General features: G+C 34.0%; 1 pseudogene; it reads right to left on the bottom strand.

The window, feature by feature from the left end:
• Nucleotides 1–1585: 1585 nt before the first annotated feature.
• Nucleotides 1586–25661, bottom strand: part of LOC130829879 (protein downstream neighbor of Son-like) — a 43462-nt pseudogene continuing 19386 nt past the window's right edge.

Here is a 25661-nt window from a genome sequence, read left to right as displayed (position 1 = left end):
CTATTGTCTTCCAGAACTGTGGCTAACTTCTAGGGGTTGGGATGGGGCAGGAAGAATTATGGAGTGTCAGAGAATTGTACACTATTTGGAGACATTTCCTTGTTGGAATCACTGTTGTGTTGTAAGAATCAATTCTGATGTTGCTCCCAAAAGCCTATCAATGAATAAATTAATCATAAGGCTTATTTTAGCTACGATAGGCATCTCTTCTAAAGAGTCACATAGTACAGGTCAGATTAAAAAAAAGAGCCAATTTCTTGTCCCTGCAGAGACACAAAAGTCCTACAAAATATTTTTCACTTTCCTTATACAGGTAGATGTACCCTAAAAGTCTTCATTCTCGGTCTATCTTAATATTCTGCTTTAATAATAAATGTACTTCCCCATTTTCAAGTTATATTACTCCAGAACTGTCTGTCATTATGCCTTCATTTTTCAAAATGCCAAATAATTAAATATAACTGTTTCCTCACCAGTCCTCAAACTTCTTTAAAGAGTTTTCAGTAGTCTCATTTTTTTTTCAAACTCATTCTCTTCTCAAGCTACTGTACTTTGATATTCATTTGTCCCTTGTCATCAACATTATTTCCTGATCACCGATTGCTTCCATGTTGACAAGTCCCTGTGGCCTCCTTTCTGATACAGTATTAGTCAACTTCCCACCACTATTTGATACAGAAGATAGCTCATTGATCTTGAAATATTTTATTATACTTGTTTCCAAGACACCAAAATTGTACCTTCCCTTGTCTTCCTTTACAGTGTTTATTTCTAAACACATTAAGCACTACTTTGCCATGAAAGCTAAGCATATGTTACAACTCTTAATACTATTCCATATGGAATATAATACCCTTACAATGTAATATAAACCCTTATAATAATATATATCAATATTATCCTTATAAACTATATGTATATTATATAATACCTTATGTAATACCTATATATATAACATACCTAATGTAATATAATATTTGTCTGAATCAACATGCATTAAAATAAAAATTTAATACATTTGCAAATACAAGAATTCTAAATCAGAAGGAAAGAAGTTAAGGTAGAATAATGAACACTGAGCTCAGTAGATACTGTCTACATGTTTTCTACCTTTATAAAATTAGAGCCTGATAATAATCTTAAGTATATTGTTAAAGTAATATAGTTTTGCCCTGATACCATTAGCCACAATACCAAGAGGTAACTGCTACTAGTTAGCCTCAATTTCTCATTTTCAAGGTAACACTGATGTTAATTTAGTTTTCTGCTAAGTTTGTAATTAGAATTCTTGTTCACATTATTTGAGGGTTTTTTTTTTTTAAGTTTGAGTTATATTCATATCTGAATATCTAATCTTAAAGTAGTAAAAGCAGAAAATGTTGATTTAAAGCCTTAATCCTACTGCTTAGTGCATGTAATAAAAAGTAATGTAAAAAGATACTGTATATAAACAACATTAAATATTTTTGTTATACTTTTTCCTTTTAACTTCCAAAATGAACTTTAAAGGTATAAGAACCATGAATTTCCTTACTAGAAGGCTTTTTTTCCTTCAAATTTCCTGTTAGGTTTACTTTGGTGTTCCTCATATCCAGTGATAAATGTAGTCACTCACTTCCACGTGCTATAAAGGTTATTTCTCCAGTAATGGTATTTGGCTAAACTGGTCCAGCATCCTCCGTGTAGATCATACTCGGCAAGCTTTTTATGAACAGTCTCTTTATCTGGTACCTTATCCGTTGGAAGGCAGATATTAAATATTGTAGTTGGCTCATGCGTATATAATCCTGCAGAAAAAGACCCACTCTGTGAAGATTTGAGTGGCATGGTCACAGAATGTAGAGAATAAAGTATGATAGGTCTTGTAATCTGTAAACTAATCTTTATATCCAGAAAGAGCTTGTGTTTTCATATTTGCACTTCATACTTTATACATTTGTATTGTGGCACCTCGGAAAGCTATAGGGGATAAGAGAGTTGGTGGAAGCCTTGCCTTACAGATGTGAGTTAGAAATTAAGTTCTTACAGTTGATCAAAATATTTAGCAATGTAAAAGTGTTTACTCCTTTCACCAACACAGCAAACTCAGGTCTGTAATCCATGTTTCTCTTTCCTCAGGTTGATATAAAATGTCTTGTTTTTAAATTTTATCTTTCACTCCCATCTCTTCCAGCTAGGAAAATATACTTCATCTTCATCACTGAATGTTTGTCCTGTGTCCCAAGCTTGTTCCAGATGCTTTCTTTGTCTTATAGCCATTTTATTTTATTCAAGAGAGAGAGAATTCAATATCTTCATTTCTCATAGCTCTTCTTACACCTCTAGTTGTAGGAGATATGAGAATCATGACTACATAATTTCCTACTAATCCTGCTGCACAAAATGGGATGGCAGACTAATAGGTACAAGTGTAGTTATGGGCAAAGTTTTGTCTTCAGTAGATTATATAGAGAAGTAAAGCGTACAGACCAGTCACCAATTTAAGTGTGTTGCTGGGCTTCATCATTTGACTAAGGTCTTGTCTCTCCAGCCATTTTTCTATCAGCTTCAACACAAGGGAACAGTGGTAGCCAAGGCAAGGTGGCATTGGAGAATGTACCTGATAGATAAGGCTCTGCTCGAGGCCCTCTGGAGCTCTGTGAGAGTTTGGGATTCTGTTTATTGAAATAAAGTAGCTCTGTTGACCTACAAAGCTGGACAAGACCTTGAGTTACTTCCTAAGTTTTTAAATGATCTGCCTAGGTAAAGAGCTGACAAGGAGTGAAAAGGAGTGAAGTTTTAATACTCCAGTCCACAGGTAACTCAGTACTTGAAGATGGTATATCATATTTGGAGAAGGATGTCTGGAATCTGGAGGAACTGAATAACTGTTTAATCTTCTGAGATCTATTTGTAAATATTGAGAAAAGGGAGGGCTCAATCCTCCCTCCCCCCCCTTTTTTTTTTTTTGCTATTTTCTTTCCAAAGGTCCTTCCCTAAGCCTTGTGTTATATTCCAAGAACTTCAGATTTATATCTCAAACTCTGTGAAACTTGTGTATCCTATACACTACTTGATATACTTAAATGAGAAATTTTAATCTTTCCCTGACCTCTCTTTGCAAATGTTCATTTTGGGTAACTGTACCCGCACTCAGCCAATTATCATATCTAAAATAAAACCATTTTTAGAAATTATTTCCTTTCTCTCACAAGCCTATAGTGTCTTTAATTTCTATTCTAATTAGAAAATATGCCCTGATTGTGTGTGTTTCTCTCTCTATCCTTCTTTGCAACTAAGTCCAAGTTTAAGTCACTTATGGATTGCTGAAATAGTCACCTAACATGGGTCTCTCCTTTTACTCATTATCCTTTATAGTCAGTGGTCCACCCAGTAGATAAAAAAATCTCAAAAGTACATACAATGTCATTGTGATATCAAAGCTGAAAGAAGGAACTTTTTGTATAGAGAAAATTAAAAATTGCATCAAATGATGCTGACTAGCTGATAAAGATGTTTTCAGACTAGCAACCAAAAAATTCAGCAATATAAGGATCATTAGTGATCTTGGTAAAAGTAATTTGAGTGAAATGGTATGGAATAAAGTGGAATAAGAAGAGAAAGAAGATAATAAACTAGAGATTTGGGTGAAAGAAGTAAGGAAATGGATATATAGCTGGAGAGGAATGTGAAGGAAGAGATGTTTGTCATGAGAGCATGCATGCATGCACATGTGGCTGTGATACATTTCATTGTAAAAGACATCTGTGTGTGTCTATATAATGAGGGAAGCAATCCAGAAAAGGGATAAACTTGAGATGTAGAAGAGAAATGGGATGAGGAAACTGACATATGAGTTCATGAGACAAAGCAGCTGCATCTAGAGGATAGAATCATGGAGAGGAGAAAACTTTGATGAAATTAACCTCAAATTAGGCCAGCTCCCCTTCCTTTAAATATTTGCTTACCTGTCAACTACTCAGATGCTAGATGAGACACCAAGAATTACATCAGAAAGAAGTAGCAGGGAGACTAAAGGCTTAGCAAAAATAGCTACATGTAAAACATTGATGAATCTCACAGATACAACACGGAATGAAAAAAGTAAAAAATCCCAAATCAGGCATAACTAATCACGGGTGATAGAAATAAACATAGTCATTATCCTCACCAGGGGAATTGACAGCACCACAGAGTGGTCATGAGATAGGTTTCTGCTTAAAATGTTATATGTTTTGATGCAAGGGGGAATTACATGGGTATATATCAAACATCAAACCATACACTTAAGATTTTTGTTACTTTCTGCATGTGTGCCACACAGCAATTGAAAAACAAACAAATAAACCTTGCAGATCTTATAATTCCCTTGGATTAGTCAGGCTACGATCATTATTTGAATTAAGTAAGTAGCTAAATACACTGGTTTATTCCTCCTTTTATCACATGCAAACAAGCCACTAAACCCTGAGCCACAAGAGAGCAGGAGGTTTGTTTGCTTTGTTCCTTGACATACTCCAGTTATTCAGCAGTAAGTTTTAACAGGTGTTATCAAGTGATGAGTGTTTTCATGACTCAGTATTTTGGGCAAATAACTCTGCCTGTTTACCAGCCCCCAGCCCCGGATTTTACTCTATATAGGGTGAATATGAATAACCCTGAAGATGTCTAAAAAAGAAATTTTCTCAAGAGTTCAAATGTATCCATTGATTAAGTCTGTGAATTTTGGGACACACATGAAACAGAAATCCTACAAGATACTTTAATTCTGGCTACATAACTGGCATGTTACCTACCCATTTGGTAAACTGCCATCCCGTATCAAAATTAGTATCTTTTCATCATTTGGAGTACTTTGTCTATTGCTGTAATATTAATATGTTTGCATGATCTTCAAACATCTAGTGTTACAAACTTTATTTCAGGAAGTGTATAATTTCCATAATTAAGGCTGGAGATATTCAAGTTTGGGGCTATAAAAGATGGCAAATGAAAGCAAGAAGGAATTCCTGAAACTTCCCTAAATCCAACAACCTCACATAAATCAGGAGCTCCAGACCACATTCCATAGATCTATGACAATGACTGGGGTCAAGACCAGGGCTCTGTCTTTTATATATCTCTTAAGTCTTCCCTGAACTAGAGGGAGTTGTCCTGTGGTGTGAACCCTGAACCACCCATCAGTGTGACAGTTCCATATTTACTTCTGCCGATAATGAGCTACAGAAATAATATATAATAGGGATATAGAAGTCTGTAGGTGGGTGGGACCAAATAGCACATAATAAGTGAAAAAAAAAATCAGTAGTCTTCCCTCTGAGCTGTACAGATGCTATCATTTCTTGCCAAGTCATGAGGATTTAATTTTCTCCGGTAAAAAATCTGTGACTGGATGCAATATTACCAAGAAAATTAGGCAAATCTCATGTGATTTCCAGTAATTCACTTCCAACTCAGAAACTTTTGTTTATACACTTATCACATGTAGATGTGTCTCTGAGATGCTCTAACACAAGTGCTATTTTACTTCTCGCAAGTTTTCCCCCATCTTTTGACAGTAAATGTAGGTACCCTCTCAAACTCATATTCAAAATTAATATAATTTTAGACATAAAGGATACTGACCCTGAAACTTTAAGTCTTCATCTCTCTTGTGTTCCTCTGGGTTCCCTTACCTGCAATATCCAGTTGATATCTTTTATCTAGAACAGCAGGTGAATTGTGTGTTCCTTTAGTCTGAAATGGGATTTGACTTAAAAGTCATATAAGCCTCCCCAGAGGGTCACTTAGTAAGTATTTGAAGATGCGGGAATTATAAACTGTACTTGAATTTGACTTGTCCTGTCTCCCTTGTTTCCTAACTTAATCATCTGACTTCATTACAGATCACTAAAACCCCTTACATAAGGCTAGTATTAATCATGTTGGCAAAACTACAATTACAGTACCTTGCATTTCTATGACTTAAAATGTTCTTTAATTCACCATGTCTGGCACAGGGGATATTTTTGGCTATCTCAGTCCTAAACTTTATTTATGCCTTTTCTCTCAGTGCCACTGTGTGTACCTTAAAAGAAATGTGACTATCAGTTGCCCAGGTTTCCTTGGAGAGTTTATCTCCCAGACATGTTCAATTAGCTTCACAAGTATAACAGTCTCTCCTGAGACTGTTTCAATACATTTTCAGTACACATTCTAGGTGTGCCATTCTTGTTCCTATCTGCACCTCTGCCTCACACCCAGATAAAAGTTACACTCACATAACTAAAAACATTTTTCATTTGTTTCCTTCTAGAATGGTTTTGTTCTTGCAGAATTCCTCTTATATATTGTTTTTAATTTTTGCTTTAAAACTCCATTTTATTTAAAATTTGAATTTTTAAAATTTGTATATTTGTGTAGGTTAGTTTGGGCTTAAAAAATTCCAAGATGGTATGACATTTTTAGTAAACATTTCTAATTTTCTTTACTATTTTCCATTTTCCATTATTCTTAATGGCAAAGAAAGAAAGAAAGAAAGAACCACAGAGAAAGAGAAGGAGGAAGAGATGAAGGGAGAGTGGAAAGAAGAAGGGAGGCAGGAAGAGATACAGTTGAAGCAGAAAGATGTCCGAGCTACAGTGCATATCAATTGTCAGGGCCCTTTGATGGTTGTGGCGTGCATGAGATAATGAGGTCTGACAGTGTTTATTTTAAAAGGACTTACTGCTACAGTGAATATTGGGGTGCATGTGTCTTTTCAAATTATGGTTTTCTCCAGATATATGCCCAGGACTATTTATAACAGCCAGGATATGGAAGCAGCCTAAATGTCCATCAACAGAAGAACAGATAAAGAAGAATGTGGTACATATATATGATGGAATATTACTCAGCCATAAAAAAGGACTAATGCCATTTGCAGTGACACTAATGGACCTAGAGATTGTCATACTGAGTGAGGTAAGTCAGACAGAGACAAATATCATATGATACATAGCACTTATATGTGGAATCTAAATAAAATGGTACAAGTGAACTTACTTGCAGAACAGAAATAGAGTCACAGTTGTAGAAGACAAACTAATGGTTACCAAAGGGGAGAGGGGGAGAAGGGATATATTGGGAGATTGAGATTGACATATACACACTACTATATATAAAATTGATAACTGATAAGAACCTACTTATAGCACAGGGAACTCTACTCACTACTTTGTAATGACCTACATGGGAAAAGAATCTAAAAAAGAGTGGATATATGTATGTGTATAACTGATTCACTTAACTGTACAGCAGAAACTAACACAACACTGTAAATCAACTATACTCCAATAAAAATTAATTAAAAAATAAAGGACTTTAGGAGATAATAGGTATGCAGAGTTGTAAGGATCATGTGCTTCCAATTTACATAATTTAGGTAACCTGAAAAGATCAAATTTATTACATAATCTACCTTTGCCGCAATACAAGTTTAATATTGACCCTTATAATGTGTGGATTTCAAAAAATAAAAATAAACATTACTTAGTATAGACTATACAATTTTTGTCCTGTCTTAATATCAAAATTAGCTCATTGTATTAAAAGAAATCAATCACTGAGACTTTGGAAGGAATAAAACAAAAAGCAGTGAATCAATGTCTGCATATAGAAATGACTTCAGTTGAAGATATGTAGCCTCTTTAAAGTGCATGCTGAGCAATTACCCCATTAATGTGATGAATGTAGACAGTAATTTGTGATGATTTAAGCTTTGAAGTTCTATTTTTCTCTCAGATGCAGAGGGTTTGTTTTACTTTAATTATTTGGGTCATTGCCTTAATTCCTCATTTAACATTATTTGTAAAAAGACCTTCTAAAATGTGGCCTTTTTAATGAAGTTCTTTCTACTACTGACTTTAACCTTTAAGCTCCCCATGTTATGGCACTATATGTAAATAGCCACTTTAATAATGACATTTGGCGCAACTCCAGAAAGAAGAGTAGCAAGAAAGTAGTGAACTCGAGATTTTGTTCCTTCAATTGTAAATGTATATTGTACTGTAACATCATATCTCTTGGAACCAAAAAAAATTAATCCTGGATATTTTTCTTTTAATTTCTCTTTTGCTCTCTCTTTCAATGCCTTTCACTCCCTTCCTCTCTCCTGTTACATTTTAGAGAGCATTTTTGAAAAGACTAAATTATATGCAAAACTTTGGACTTTTATTTGCACGTCTTAATATTATTTCCTGAGCAATGTTTTAATTATTACACTTATTAATTCATAAGTTGGTATTGTTTAAAATTTAAGTGTACTTCTTTATTAAATGTGTTTAAAATATGACATTGAATTTTTGTTTGTTATAAACTAAAACACCTGTATATATGCATTTACAAGATGAGAAAAAAAATTGAGTTTAGTAGTTTAATGAAATGTGAGTTTTGAGGTGAAGTTAATATTCCCCCAAAACAAAATTTCACTTTATATTAAGTTCTGTTTTATCATGATATACTTACATGTCATTAGCCTTTAACCCTATTCAGTTTAAAACTTTTGTCTTAGAAAATTTTTATTGCCTTTTTTTTTTGTCTTTTTGATTGATAGATGTTCATGCCTTGAGGACAAAAATAATGAATTAATTTTTACATTTAATTCTAATTTAATTACCAATGATAAATTGACAGAAAACATTAGCTAAATTTGGATTCTCCATCTTGTTATAAGATAGAACAGGAGAGTAATTTTCTTTGAAGTTATTAAGCAAGATTTTGCAATATCTAGGGTGATGTTTATGCTTTAAGGGTCCATGTCGATCATTTTGGCTTATGTTTATAAGGGGCTTGGGAATCTTCTGGTAGGAAGTTCACTCTAAGCAAAATAGAAGCAAAGAAATCTACATGTGCTACAGTTTCAGAGATTATGCATTCTCAAATCCTTGAATTTATCTCCAAATATATTTTCCTCTTGTCTACCCAGCCATTATGTCATGGTGAAATCCTAGATCTTGTCATTACCAATAATAGCACCTTCCAGAGTGTCCAAGTGTCCCAAACTCCAGACTGTACTCATGGCTTTCCAGTACTCTAACCCTGTAGTATTTCAATTCCAGAAGTTTTTGGATAAAAATGGAGCCATGCTTAAACACACAAAAGTACCAAAATTCTTAGCTGTCTTCTGCCCACTTGATTGAATCATGAACCATCTATTGGCCTGTGTAAGGAGAGATGCTCTTGTGTACTGGATCCAATGTATGTTTGATTATTTGGTCATATTACATATGCAGTTGTTCCTTTGTACTTTTTCATGATTGTGTCATCTTTATTAAATCAGTCCTGTGAATGTTCAAGCCAGTGCATAAAAGAAGAAAAAGCAAATCCTTCCAGTGATCCTGTATCTCCTTCAAATATAACTCATTTCTCTGCTCATTTTTACAGCTATAATATTTCTATTCTTTCTTTTTTGAATCTGCACTAAACAGGCTTTTGTCACCACCATTCCTCTCAAGCAGCTATTATCCTCTAAATGTTGAATCCAGTTGTCGTATCTCAGAAGTCATCTTACTTAGCTTGTGAGCAACATTTGAAACAATTGATTCTCCCAGTTAGGGGAATACAACCATTTATAACAAGATGACTGTGTTCAAAGCCATCTTGTGGTACAAGATATTCCTGTTCCATTACCACTTCATTGTGGCACAAGATATATTTTCCAAATTACCTTTCCAAGGCCTCTTATGGCATGAGATGTGTCTAATTCTGTTCTACAGCACAAGATAACTCTGCCCACAAACTCACCTGTACTAAAAGAAATCTCTCCCCAGAGAGTAAATAAGATCCATCAAACTACAATGAAGTGTAATCTTAAAGAGATCCTTTATTAACTCCTCATAACCAGTGTGTCAGAGATTTCCAAGTATTTATTGGTTACTTGCTATTCATGATCAGAAAGGATAAAAATCTTTCTTAGCTTTTCTGTGCAGTGAATTTAGTGCCAGATGATTGCATTCTGGTCAGTATTGTGTAGGAAGAAGCAGAGTTGAACAACACGGGCTTGAACTGTGTGGGTCCACTTTGAAGTTGATTTTTTTCAATATATGCGTACATTGCTATGCGAGGTTGGTTGTATCTGTAGATGTGGAATGGCAAGTACAGAGAACTGACAGTGGACTTAAACATCTGAGGATTTTAGATGCGGGGAGGTTCTAGAGTTACTGCTGCAGGTACCAAGGGATGGCTTTCAGTCCTGGGCATAGAGATCCCTACATGCTATTCTCTTCCATCTCCCCTTCTGTGAAGGCTGCATAGGTCATGTGTCTAAGATGGTAGCGTCGCAGAATGACAGGAGACAAGAACACAGTGCCGTTTCTTGGAGAGTCATGCAACATGTACTGAACTGTGGTTTAAGACATAAAATATTGGAAGACACAGATTTGGGATTTATTTCAGTAGCCAAATGTAAACACACAATCTCATACTTCTCTTCTATGTTGACATACATATCTATAATCTGAAATTCTGCTCTTGGAATCCTGGTTAGCATCTGCAAATTGGATTAACCAAAACCTAAATCTTGATTTTCACTTTTTCCAAAAACTAGGTTGTTCCCACAATGTTCCCTCATTTTATGTGTGCTTTAGGCCAAAAATCTTGAGTCAGCCTTGACTATTCTCTTGTGCTCACATGCTGTATTTAGCGTAATCCATTTATTTTGGTTAAAACTTATAATATTTATAATTTCTATCCAAAACTTTTCCTTCCCATTGTTAACACCATAACCATATTACCTCTTACCTAGAACATTACAATGGTCTCCTAACTAATGTTTGTTTTGAATACATGATACTTCTGACCGGATCTTTATAGTGAATTTTCATCTTTTCAGACTAGCCAAACCAAGACCTAAAGGTCTGTGCTGGATTTAGCCCTGATCTCATAAGGAAGCTTTGGAAGGAGTCATAGGAAAAGATTTTTGACCTAAGAATTAGCACCTACTTGTATCAGGTGGTAGAAGTTGACTTAAAGAAGATGGCTAGAAGCAGGCAGCATGGATTCTTTTATTCTTAGAGATGCTGTATAAATGTGAGTTTCCCGTTGCTTCTGAATAGAAAGCTCCTGCAAACATATAATAAGGAATATTGAAGATTCTAGTGCAAGTGCTTAAATAACCTTATTTGTAACAAGTTAGTGACATTCCATGTATTGTCCATGATATCAAGGACCATGGTTAATTATGGCAGAGGCCACAAAAAGAGCAGTTATCATGAAGCAAGGATATTTTTGGAGATACATAGCTAAGAAGGGAAATAGTGTAAATCCTTGCATGTGACACTATGGTTATAAAACATATTAAAATAAAAAAGCGACCTATTTTATGAAGATAATTTTGTCAGCTGGGTCGGTGAGATAAATTGAAAGCGCTAAAACTAATGATGAGAAAAGAGTTAGCAATATACTGGAGGAATCCAGATAAGAAATAATGAAGATTCGATCTCTGTATAGCAGTGGTGGTGTAGAGGGGGTGATGGATCGTAATGAGGGAAAATTATAAGAATTTTGTGCTTTGGGGAAAGATTGGACATTGGACATAAAAAAAGAAGGGGATACAATATATAACAATACCAACTTTTGGAAATTGGTGACTTGTGCAATCATCATCTGATATAGAGTTTATAAGAAGTAAAGTGTAGTTTCCCACTTACATATTACCAAGGATCATTTTAAATTGGACTGCAAAAATCAACTTGCAAATTTAATTGCTGCTGATAATCTAAATTTCAGTAGTGGCAAAGGAGTATTGGTAATATGTGTTGTCTGAAAAACATGTTACCCATTACAATGATTTTTTTTCTTATTGTTTTAACCACATGAATGAACAGCTTAATGTACCAAAACAAGAAAAACACAATATTGAAAGAAACATCATCAGGTCCATGATTCTAATAAGAATTGGATAGTTGTTTTGCCTATAGCTTTTAAATTAAAAATCTAATATATTTTCATCTACAGTTAAGTGCAATTGCTGGGTATAATTGACTGTAGTGATATAATAACTGATTTGGGGACACACACAGACACACACACACACTCTCTCTCTCTCTCTTTCTCTCACATTTCAGAAAGTATTTAGCCTTACACCTGGAAATCGCATATAGAAGATGTAATTCAGGCCTCTGTCATACAGCTGGAAACAATTGTGAAATAAAAATTCTCTAAATACAACATACAATCGGGAAAAAGGCTGAAACTAACATTTTCATTTTGTAACATCAGGACAACACTTGGTTACCTTGATTTTGTTAATACATGTTAATAATTAGTACCTTCATTCATAAGTTAGCTCCTACTTAATTCTCTCAGCTGGCTAGAGGGCCTCATTACTCTCTCAGGCTCTGTTATCATTGTATTCAAAAAATTGGGAATTCCCTGGTTGTTCAGCGGTTAGGACTCTGCACTTTCAATGCCCAGGGCCTGGGTTCAAAACCTGATAGGAGAACTAAGATCTCGCAAGCTGTGTGGTGCAGCAATAAATAAATTAATTAATTAAAAAAAAGAAAATATTAAGGCAAAATCAATTGAATTACTCTTGGAAAATATATCCCCTGGAAGAAATAGAATTGAAAGTAAAATAATCCTCATAATAGTGGATTCATCACATCATACTCTATCTTGATATTGGAAGAAAGATAATAAAGTACTAGAAATATTCCACTAATACAAATAATAGGTTTGTAAAATTTAATAAGCAGAAACCTCAATTAAATAGATTTGGGAAACCAGAAGGAGGAGCTATCACACCTTGCAGCAATAGCAGAACCCAGCAGAAAGGAGAAAGACTCCCTTTCCTTCCTGGCAGGGACTCAGCCAATCAAAAGACATGTTTGTTTACTCTAGCCCTCCCACTTTCCTCTCCCCCTCTATAGAAGACCTCTCCTTCTCTGTTGAGCCGGGACTTCCATGTGGTTCGCCATGTTGGCACACCCCAAATTGCGAATCTCTTCTGATCCTGAATAAACCGATCTTTGCTGGAGAATTATCTGACAGTTTAATTTTTTAGGAAAATAGATATTAATATTAAAAACTGTCTAAATGTCAAGTATGCTTTTAATTTATGTTTATTATATGACAATTCTCAGAACATTCTTTGGAGGTAATTTTTTATATGAAGAATGGAAATTTGTAATTTACTTTAAGGACACACAGCTGGTCAGTGATGGAGCTAGATTTCAAACCCGATTATAATATACTGGCTTCCTTTATTTGGAATGTTCCTAATATTTTATTGATAGAGATCCTTTCTGATTTTGGCATTGTGACATTTGGTATTAATGATTTTAAGATTTACTTGAAAAATATGCTTCACAGATTTTGTATTGCTATTTAATTGTTCTTTCAAACCTTTAAACAAATGGGAATCCTGACTCTTGTGAGGTGGCTGACATAGTCCTGATATCCTATGTTTTGTTTCATCTGTTGCACTGATGCCCAGGCCCACTCCCAGAAGTTCTGATTTAATTTGTTTTGAGTAAGACTTACACATTGCGGTGTGTGTGTGTGTGTGTGTGTGTGTATGTATGTGTGTGTGTGTGTATGTATGTGTGTGGTAATAAATGGTGTAGGTATTTTTTTTAAAATCCAGATAGTTTATTATATACTTAATAATACATATTATCTACACATATTAAATTATATATGACATATATATAAATTATATGTCATATATAATGTACAGTTAATAATATAGTTTAATTGTATTATTAGAACTATAAATATATAGTTAAACAACCAGATATTAATCAGTCAAAATTGGGAAATTCTGATTTAGAGATTTATTTCAAGATTTATTACACTGCTTACATTCCAGTAACAGGGTAAAGGCACTAAATAAGTAAGGAATAACAAATATCAGAGAGTGACATTGGTGATTTGTATATTAAAAATATATTCATAAGAAACTCTCATGTCTTTTCAAAATCGTTATATATTTTTGCAATTCCACCAGCCACGTATGAGAAAAAACATTGTTCCATATCCTTACAAAAAAATAGGTATTTTCAGTCTTTCAAATTTTATACATCCTGTTGGGCAGGTCCCCATCACCTAGTCTGCGGATTGGTCCTGGTCCACGGCCCGTTAGGAACCGGGCCTCACAGCAGGAGGTGGGTGGGCGAGAGAAACTTCATCTGCTGCTCCCCATCACTCGCATTACCACCTGAACCATTCCCCCGCCCTGTGGAAAAACTGTCTTCTACGAAACTGGTCCCTGGTGCCAAAAAGTTTGTGGAGCACTGCAGTTGGGTGTAGTGGAATCTTACTGAAATTTAACTGGGATTTTCCTGAAGATGAAAGATAATGAGCATACTTTTATGTGCTTATATTTCTGCATATTTAGTGATATGTCTATTCAAAACATTTGTCTATATTTGAGCTGTCTACTTATTACTGAATCATAAGGGTTTTTTTTTATATTTTTGATATAAATTGTTTCACATGTACTTCAGTTACTCTCTCCACAGCAAAAGGCAAGTAGTTTAATATCTAATATAAAAAATATAATATATTCCTCAAGAGCAAAAGGAGGACACGTTTAGTGCCCATGGTAAAAGATTCAGGTTCCCTAAGCTCAGTGTTTCTCTCCTGTAATGCTGCTCCTTGTGGGTGCTGGTAAGCATCGGATCTGCTTTACCATTGCCCTATGGGAATTTGGACTTGAGAAGCAGGTTTAAAAAATGCTGATATTCTGTCTACTGCTATTTCCATGAGGAATAAACTTCTCTTCATTTCTGATTCACAAATTTACAGTTCTTAACTATGACTTTATGATGTATTAAGATCTCTCCATCGATTCTCTCTTCTGATCTCATAGTGATTTCCAAAGAAATTTTGTCTGAGAAAACACAGAAGCACAACTCAGTCTTGGTTTTTAGAAGATTCTGGTACTAGTTGACGAGGTCTGTCCTGCATTATAACCCTATACTTACATGATTATGTAAGAAAATTGGGGAAAATATCCTCCCAATGATTAGAATCTCAAAAGTGGATCTTGCTGCTTACCTTCCTTAGTAGATAATATGACCAAGGATAAAACATACATTGATTTCTACACAGTAAGTAGTAGTTCGGTGTATGATCATGGACTTGTGGACTTGGAGATCTGTGACAGGTTTATATTGATAGCAAAATAGGTATTTCAAGCATATTTTGTGTCCTATTTGAATGTATAACAAATTTCACTATCATAGTGGAGCATCTTGATATTGAAGGGTACCATGTAGCTAGTTCTTTATATGATTGTCAGGTTGCTTTCTCAGCCATACTGTACTTGTTCATTGTCATAATCTGCCATGACGGATTTCTGAGTACCACTTCTGTTAATGGTAGGGACCAGTCTGAGTTCCCAATATGCTACTTTTCCATAAGAGAACACGCTAGCTACCTGGTAGCTAATGGATTACATTGGGGTTTTTTCCTCCCCCAAATTAACAAAGAAAGTATTTTTCTTTATTAGATAAGTGAATTAATCTTAATATCAATTTACCTCCCTTGCTTCTGATGCTTCTGTCCAAATTGTCATATGTGGATTTAGTTATTATCTTGTTCACTGCCCTGCTACCTCACACAACATTTTTTTTGACAAGTCAATAATTGTATAACAAAAGAGGCAATGAGCACCACCTCAAGGAAGGTTGTGGTCTTACTACATACATAACATTTAGAAAGATTTGTAATAGGATATTGAAATATCAGTTACACTGTCATCTAGGTAATAATAGCTTACATGTTTAGGTACTGATCTATAAAAGCATACCATGCACTTGAAATCTGCATCTAAAATATAGTGCTTTATTGCAAACCAGAACTCAAATATAAGAACCAAGAGATAGAGGGCAGAATACACTCTCACTACGACCTTAATTACATTCTCAGTTATCCTTAATTCTTATTTCCTCAATCTTACCCTCTTGTGATTTAGAGGTATTGTTTCTCCAAGGTGAAGTGCTTCTATTGTGGAACACAGCAATGGTTCCACAAAAGTAGAGTTTGATACTATCTCCTTTCCATTTTGATTTCTTCATGCCATCTGGCCATTTCGGGTTCTGAAACATATGCCACTGAAACATCACAAGTGACTGTGGTAATTGATCTTTATTATCATGATCAAGAAGAAATGAAACTGCTATCAGGTAAGGGGTGTATATTTGGAAGACAGGATTCTGTAGAGCACCCAGAGATGGCTCCAGCGATTGACGGGTTTTGTGCCTTTCCTGTTGGGGAAAAGGGTGACCATCTGTTCATTTGTACAATATTTACAGCATACAGTGTAGAAACATGTTTTGGTTGTTGTTGTTTCTGTACTTTAATTTGTATAGAAGGGTGTAGTTGAAAGTTGACCATTCAAAGGGACAGATTGTGTGGGATGTTTTCTTTTTGTATTAAAAATTACCATTGCCTATCAAATATCTTGGTGTGCAGCAAGGGCTGGAAACCTAGCAACTACATGTCCCAGATTCCCTTGACTGCAGGATTCCAAATTATAAGCACGTATTTTAGGTGTACAAATTGGAAGAAAAGCATAAGCTCTTATTCCATACCTGTAGAAATGACTCACTGCTTGGGCAGATGGAAGAAATGATGTTTACAGAGGCTTCCAGGACAGATATGATCAATCACCTTATGTGATGCAGGCAGCTGGACCACTGGAGGTAGCTTCCCATGACTTCTACACCACTGGATTTCCTGTTGGTCCTCATGATATCTGTTCCCCATCCCTTTGCAGTGGTTTTGAGGGCAACACATTTTTTTTTATAAATTCCATTTTAATAAAATACCTGCAGTGTTTTCTATTCTCATAATAAAACTTTGGATTACATATCAATCATCTATATTTTAGGAAATTAATAGTTGCCTTTTGATTTATGCATCATTCTTTTGAGATTGCTTAGCAGAGACAATTATTCTTAATTCTGATGAACTCTGTTAAGATATAATTTAAGATAAACAAAAAATAAACAACAAAGAGGAGCCTGTTTAACCTGCAAGATTTGTTGAGTGGCATTCTGAATTCTATGCACAAAAATCTCTATTCTGTATATCAGTGATTTTTAAACTCTTGAGTAGATTAGAGTCACCTGCAAGACTCATTAAAATAAATTTCTGGACCTCACTCTCAGATTAAATTTCCATAGGTTTGGGATAGGATATAAGTGTTTGAATTTCTAACAAGTTCTCAATTGATGTCCATGCTACCGGTTCATGGACCATACTTGGGAACTGCTGCTCTCTCTTTATTTTAATACTTCAGTGGTTTCTCCTTCTTTGCAAATGCATATTTAATGGGTCATTTTACATTTCTCAGCAGACTTTATATCTTATTTTTCTTTTCTAATTAGACACACGACCTGTCATTAATTCCTCAAAGTTTGCTCAGCTAGCTTGTTTGCCCAAGCCTAATGATCTCTGGTAAATCTTTTCATTATCAACAAGTTATTGTTATTAAATACATTACAGGTGTTCAAAAATATGAAACTCTCATGTTAATAATAAACTTTAAAATGATTCTTGATGGAAAAAATTTAAGCATAAGTGAACAAAACAGAAAATTTAAGCATAAGTGAACAAAACAGAAGACTCAGTTTGGAAATTGTGTGTATGCGTATGTCTGTGTATATAGGTCAGTTTTGAAATCTGGCTCTAATATTCTTTGATCTCTCCCCTTAAATCTGGACTTTGTGATTGTTCTTCAAAGATGTATTTTTGCAAAGACAAATCAACTATTTAAATTGGTCAGTTCAATCTAACAGTCAGTAAAGTTGGTTAGGTAGTCCTATGAAGAACCGATTAATCTTGTGAATATATAATCTGTCCTAGAGCAGTTCACCATTCTTTAGGGAACTTGTCTAGTTGATACTTTCTTTCATACACTTTATTTCATTTCATAGTGGAACAAAACAAACATCAGCTTTGTTGATCAGAGGCAATGTAGCGTGGTGTTTAGAACATAATCTTTGACATTCTGATCAACCAGTTGCCCATTGTCACACAGAGAGTAAAGTTAGTTAATTTATCTACTTTCAGTTCTCTTGCCTAAATGATGATTATTTTAATAACTAATAAGTATTATTAATCATATGTTCTAATGATCCAATAAGTGAGTAGTTATAAAATCCTTAGGGGATTCAATAAACATTAGTTGCTAGATAAAAATCCAGCCTACTCAGATAAGACCATACATTTAAAATATTACGTGGACTTTACAATTTATTTTCCAATTGTAAAAAGGAAATACAGAAATTTAATAGTGGAGCCTTCATGCCATGTTAGCTTGTAAATATTTTATCTCACATAATATACCTTTTTAATTACATGGTTTGTCAAATTTAATCATCATGTTTCACCTAAATTAAATATCTTCTGAATCTTTTAAAATATAGACATCTGGGAAAATTGAGCCTGGATGCTGAGTTCACACCTGGCTGCATTCACCTGTAACTGCTGCCTCTCTAAGAGGTCCTCAATTCTACAATTCATTACCTGCAATCAACTTCATTTATTTTCATTAGTGTCTCAGTTTTCCATGTATCTGCATTTTGGATATGTGGCGTGAGAAGGTTAAATGTTTTAGGCCAGGTTCTATAAAAGCAGAGCCTGAGGCAAGGCCCCAAGTGTGTATGATTTGCTGCGAGAGGACTTTTCACTAAATGCATACAAGGGAAGAAGTAAGGCAGAACAGGAAAGTAGGAGAGAACTGGGCAAGGATTCGGTTTCAGGTAAAGCCTAGCCTTGGCCTTACCCACAGAGGGACTCTCCTGGAGCATCAGTTGCATCACAAGGTTATGCCTCTAAAGGTCTGATCCAGCCTTTGTAACCACAGGTCTGGCAGGCATTGACTGACGGCTGCTGTTGGGAGTGGAACTTCCCTGGTGCCGCAGCTCCATTCAGCAGAGGACAGTTCTCCAGAGCAGAGGCACCACAGGAAATTTCACAGCTGACAGGATGAGAAAAAATGAACTACTGAGATTATGGTTTGTTTCCTGATTGTTTTCATATAATACTTTGCGGTGATGGTTCAGTGTAGTCCTTAAGATCATAAATGCTAAAGCAAATGCCTGAATTAAAATTCAATCTTGAACACTTAGGGATTGTTTGGGGCAAGTTAATTAACCTTTTGTGTCATACATTTTTGAATCTGAAAAGACACAGATGATATTGGAATAATATCTTTATCATAGAACACTTGTAAAGGTTAAATAAGATCATAAATGTTAAGATTTCCAAACTGTGTTTGACCTGCATTAAGCAGTACATGAATGTGTTCCATTATCATTATTATGTTTAATTCTTCATGAAAATATGTGGGAAGATAGGTGGATAACCAAAAAGTATATGAAGTCCTCTCTCTCCTCAAAATAGGATAACACTGAGAATTCTTTCTTACAACCAGCTGTGTCAGGTGACTTTTCATGTATCCATAAATATAATAATTTTGGTCAATTTCCCTTAGAAGTTTATTTTATATTTCAGCAGTTGTTAACAATGTTGTAATAAAATGTTGTCTATAATTATTGTAGAGAAGGAAATTACTGTTGTTTTTAAATACCTAGAAGTAGAATTTCTATGTCTTAAAAAAAAAAGTATGTTTTAAAGTTTTAGATGAATTTTATCAGGTATTCTTCTGGAGTACTTAACAGTATTTTACTATAAATAACTATATCAGAATGCTTGTTTCTTCTCAAAATATATGCTTTTCCTCCAGTACATACACTATATATATTATTTTTCTTTCAGCAAATCTGGGATGTTAAAAATACATTTGACATTCAATATTGTTCTTGATCTTTTTTACTATAGTAATATTAAATATTTGTCTATGGCTTTCTACTCTATTATATAAATTGGTAAACTTTCTTGTCCATAATTTTAACTAATCATTCTGTTTATAAATTTTTAAGAAAGTCTTATCTACTAATACATTATCTCTTGTATATCCATGTTGTAATGCCTCCCATAATTTTGAGAAACAAACAAAACCCAAAAAGCTTTAGTTTCATTACCTCTACAATAACCATGTCTCTTTTTTCTTTAGTGAACTGAGTATTTCTTTAATACTGTTTTTCATACTCACTATTTCAAGTGTCTCACTTTCATTCTCTCTCTCTGTTTTAAGTGCAATTGAATTTTCACTTTTTTATGGTGAAAGAAAGTACAGCTTACTGTATTTATTATCAATTAAACACATGTAATTACCACATGGAAGAAGAAATAAAACATTATTAGGAACTCAAAGCATTCCACATACCTCTTGCCAATCTCACTTCTCCTTCAGTGTAATTAATGAGCTTTTCTTCAGTGTTTTCTCACCTATGTATTTACACCTAAAATTATAGTTTAGGTTTGCTTGTTGATAAACTGTGCATCAAGGAAAGAGTAATGTTTGTTTCTTTGTGTCTAGCTTCACTGATTGCGTTACATCTGTAAGATTTATCTTTTAAATAGCTCAAAGGAGTCCACTATTTTTATTACTAAATAGAATTCCACTTTATGAATATATCTTAATTTACTTTTACATTATAGTATTGATTGACATTCATGTTGTTTCCAGGATTTAGCTACTACAGTTAAGTTGTGCAGAAATTTCTTATCCATATTTCTTGGGGTAAATGCCAATACATGTCTGAATACACGTGTTCAATTTCAGTAGATACTTCTGAACTGCAGTAGAGATTTTTACAAAACAGTTGTGCCAATTTAATTTACTCTTTCACCAAAAGTTCCATTGATCCATATCCTTATGAATTCATTTTATTTTAAATCTTTGGAATTTCAGTGATCAGAGTAGGTTCACAGCATTTTTTTTAATTTTAATTTTCCTTATAAGTAATAATGCTAAGAACTTTTTCGTATTAGAGTTTGGAATATTCTTATTTTAAAAGTGACTGATAAGATCTCTTGCTGAGTTTGTAGTTTAATATTTTCCTCATATATTTAGATACCTATATATTTTATTAACAATATTTTAGTTAAGCTGCATATATTTTCAAAGGATGATATTCATTTTTACTTTCTTTTTGGTCTTTTGATTACATTTTTAATATTAATATTAGTTTTTAATTATTTCATTTGTTGTGGTTTTTGTATATTATATGTACAAATCAAAAAGGCTTTTTTCACATGTTATAATATACAATTTAGTTCTGAACTTAGACATATAATTTATTTAGAATTTTGTGCAGATGGAAGAAATGAGTCAGATTTTATTTTCATATACATACATATATATATGAATATTCAATGGCCCCAGTACTATTTATTGAAAAATATTCTGTCTACTGCTCTATTCAACATATTTTTAAAAATGTATATATGTCCCAATCTACACTGTCTTAATTAGTTCAGATTTATAATAATGCCTGATGTCTGGAAGAAATTATGTTTTCTATTTTTAAAGAATATTTTGACTTCTTGTTCCCTTTTCTCCATATGTGCTTTAGAGTCTACTTGTTAGATTTTTTGTTAAGATTGAGTTGAATCAGAAAATTTTGCAACAATGAGCTTCTTTCTAATATTGAGTCTTCTAAACCATATACATGATATATCTTTGCTGATAACTAGGTATCTTTTTCTTAATTTCCCTCATTAGTCTTTTGTAATTTTTTTGTATGTGTCTTGCACATTTCATTGAATACTTTCTGGTGTTTTATATATATTCCTAAAATTAGAGTTTATATGCATTTACATTCCCAAGTGTGTGTAATTTTATAGAAACTCAGTAGAATTTTCTTTCCTCTTGTATTCTGTAAGATTTCTAAACCCAGTTTTAAATCCCTAAATTTATCCTCAGTCTGTTGTGTGTCTATATCTTCATGTTCTACATTTAGTAAAAAATGGGAGCTTTATTTCTTCTTTTCTAATTTTTATAGCATCATTTGTTTTTCTTGCATTAATGTCTGGAAACTTTAGGTCAGTACTGAATTAAAGTGATGGTAATATCTTTATCTTTATTATTTTTTCATGGCATGTATCATTTTAGTCTTTAAAAAATAAACATTTGAATTTATGTTCTCTAATATAGTTTCATTAATTTCTGCTTTTACCTTTTTATTTTCTTCCATCTAAAGTTTTCCCAACTTCTTAATATGGATATTAATTCATGAAATTAAAACTATTTTTTTCTTACTAATATTTGCCTCTAAGATTATATAATGTCTTTTTATAGTAGTGTACAGCTATTCATACATATTTCTTTTCTTATAATTCACTTAAATATTCTATAGTTTCAATTAGGACTTTTTCATAATGCTTTATTTAATGTTATTTTCTTAATTTACCAAATCATAGGTATTTTCTAGTTATATGTTGGATACTAACTTCAAACTATTTTTTAATTGAGGCATAATTGATATATAACATTATATTAGTATCACATACAAAATATAATAATTCAGCATTTGTATACACTGTGAAATGGTCTCCACAATAGATCTCGTTATCCATTACCATACAAAATTATACTATTTTTCTTGTGATGAGAAATGTAAATATTTACTCTCTTGGAAACTTTGTATGTTCTACCTTATTACTGACTACAGTCACCTTGATGTACATTGCATCTGTGTACCTTACTTATTTTATAATTGGAAGCTTGAATCTCTTGACTCCTTTCACCCATTTCACCTAACCTCATCCTGCCCCCAGCAACCACCATCCTGTTTTCTATATCTGTGATTTTTGTTTTTTATTTTATTTTGTAGGTTCCACATATAGGTGGAAGCATGCAGTATTCTGTCTTTTTCTCTCTGACTTACTTCACTTAGTGTAATTTCCTCAAGGTCCTTCCCATGCTGTAGCATATGACAAGACTTCTTTCCTTTTTATGGCTAATACTATTCCATTACATATGTATACCACGTCTTCTTTATTGCCTCACCCATCAATGAATACTTAGGTTGTTTGATATCTTGGCTATTGTAAATCATACCACAGTAAACACAGGGATGCATACATCTTTTTGAGTTAGTGTTTTTCTTTTCTTCGGATAAGTCCCTCGAGTAGAAGTGCTGAAACATACAACAGTTTTATTTTTATTTTTTTGAGGAACCTTCATACTGTTTTCCATAGTGGCCTCACCAGTTTGTATTCCCACCAACAGTGCATGAGTGTCCCCTTTTTTGCATATCTTTACTAAGACTTGATATTTCTTATCCTTTTGGTCATATCCACTCAAACATTTGTGAGGTCTTATCTCATTGTGAATTTGATCTGCATTTCCCTGATAATTAGTCATGTTGAAAATCTTTTCATGTGCTTGTTGGCCATCTATATGTCTTCCTTGAAAAAAATTCTATTCACACCCTCTGCGCATTTTTGAAATTGGATTTTGTTTTTTGTTTTGGGTTTTTTTTTTTTTTTTTTTTGCTATTGAGTTGCATGAGTTCTTTAAACATTTTGAACATTAACCCCTTATAAGATACCTGGTTTATGAATATTTTCTCCCCCTCAATAGATTGCCTTTTCATTTTGTTGACAGTTTCCTTTGCTATACAGATACATACTTTGATGTATTTCCATTTGTTTGTCTTTGCTTTTCTTGTCTTTGATTTTGCAGTCAGAAAAAAAATCATTAAGACTGATGTTAAGGAGCTAATTGTCCATGTTTTCTTGTATGAGTTTTATGGTTTCATGTCTTACATTCAAGTCTTTAATCCATTTTGAGTTAATTTTTGTCAATTGTGTAAGATAGTAGTCTATTTTGCATGTGGTTGTCTAATTTTCCCAGGCCCATTTATTGAAGAAACTGTCCTTTCCCCATTATATATTCTTGCCTCCCTGGCTGTAAATTATTTGACAATATATATGGGTTTATTTCTGGGATCTCTATTCTGTTCCGTTGACCTATGTGTCTGTTTTTATTCCAATATCATACTGTTTTGATTACTGCAGACTTTGTAATATAGTTTGAAATCAGGGAGTATGGTGCCTCCAGTTTTGCTTTTTCTCTCTAGATTGCTTTGGCTATTCAGGATCTTTCATGTTTTCATACAAAGTTTAAGATTTTTTTTTCCATTTCTGTGAAAAATGCCATTGAACTTTTGATATGGAGTGCACGAAAACTGTAGATTGCTTTGGATAGTATGAATGTTTTAACAGTAGTAGTTTTTCCAGTCTATGAGCATGAAATATATTTCTGTTTATTTATGTCTTCATTTTCTTTCATAAATACCTTATAGTTTTCAGTGTATAAGTCTTTCGCATCCTTGGTTAAATTTATTCCCAGGTTTTTCACCTTATTATTATTTTATTTTATTTTTTTGGGGGGTACACCAGGTTCAATCAACTGTTTTTATACACATATCCCCATATTCCCTCCCTTCCTTGACGCCCCCCCCTCGATTCCCCCCCCCCTCCCTGCCCCAGTCCTCTAAGGCATCTTCCATCCTCGAGTTGGACTCCCTTTGTTATACAACAACTTCCCACTGACTATTTTACAGTTGGTAGTATATATATGTCTGTACTACTCTCCCGCTTCTTCTCAGTTTCCCCTTCACCTCCCGCCCCCTCCCATACCTCGAGTTCTCCAGTCCATTCCCTGTATCTGCTTCCCTGTTCTTGTCACTGAGTTCATCAGTACCATTTTTAGATTCCGTATATGTGAGTTAGCATACAATATTTGTCTTTCTCTTTCTGACTTACTTCACTCTGTATGACAGATTGTAGTTCTATCCACCTCATTACATATAGCTCCATCTCATCCCTTTTTATAGCTGAGTAATATTCCATTGTATATATATGCCACATCTTCTGTATCCATTCATTTGTTGATGGGCATTTCGGTTGCTTCCATGTCCTGGCTATTGTAAAGAGTGCTGCAATAAACATTATGGTACAAGTTTCTTTTGGGATTATGGTTTTCTTTGGGTATATGCCCAGGAGTGGGATGACTGGATCATATGGTAGTTCTATTTGTAGTTTTTTAAGGAACCTCCAAATTGTTTTCCATAGTGGCTGTACCAACTTACATTCCCACCAACAGTGCAGGAGAGTTCCCTTTTCTCCACACCCTCTCCAACATTTGTTGTTTCCAGACTTTGTGATGATGGCCATTCTGATTGGTGTGAGGTGATACCTCATTGTGGCTTTGACTTGCATTTCTCTGATGATGAGTGATGTTGAGCATCTTTTCATGTGTTTGTTGGCCATCTGTATGTCTTCTTTGGAGAAATGTCTATTTAGGTCTTCTGCCCATTTGTGGATTGGGTTATTTGCTTTTTTGGTATTAAGCTGCATGAGCTGCTTGTATATTTTGGAGGTTAATCCTTTGTCCGTTGTTTCATAGGCAATTATTTTTTCCCATTCTGAGGGTTGCCTTTTAGTCTTGTTTATGGTTTCTTTTGCTGTGCAAAAGCTTTTAAGTTTCATGAGGTCCCATTCGTTTATTCTTGATTTTATTTCCATGATTCTAGGAGGTGGGTCAAAAAGGATGTTGCTTTGATGTATGTCAAAGAGTGTTCTGCCTATGTTTTCCTCTAGGAGTTTGATAGTGTCTGGCCTTACATGTAGGTCTTTAATCCATTTGGAGTTTATTTTTGTGTATGGTGTTAGGAAGTGTTCTAATTTCATTCTTTTACATGTTGCTGTCCAATTTTCCCAGCACCACTTATTGAAGAGGCTGTCTTTTTTCCATTGTATACTCGTGCCTCCTTTGTCAAAGATAAGGTGCCCAT

This window comes from Hippopotamus amphibius, chromosome 10 (assembly GCF_030028045.1).
Source record: "Hippopotamus amphibius kiboko isolate mHipAmp2 chromosome 10, mHipAmp2.hap2, whole genome shotgun sequence".
NCBI lineage: Eukaryota > Metazoa > Chordata > Mammalia > Artiodactyla > Hippopotamidae > Hippopotamus > Hippopotamus amphibius.
This window is presented reverse-complemented; position numbering and strand designations above follow the sequence as displayed.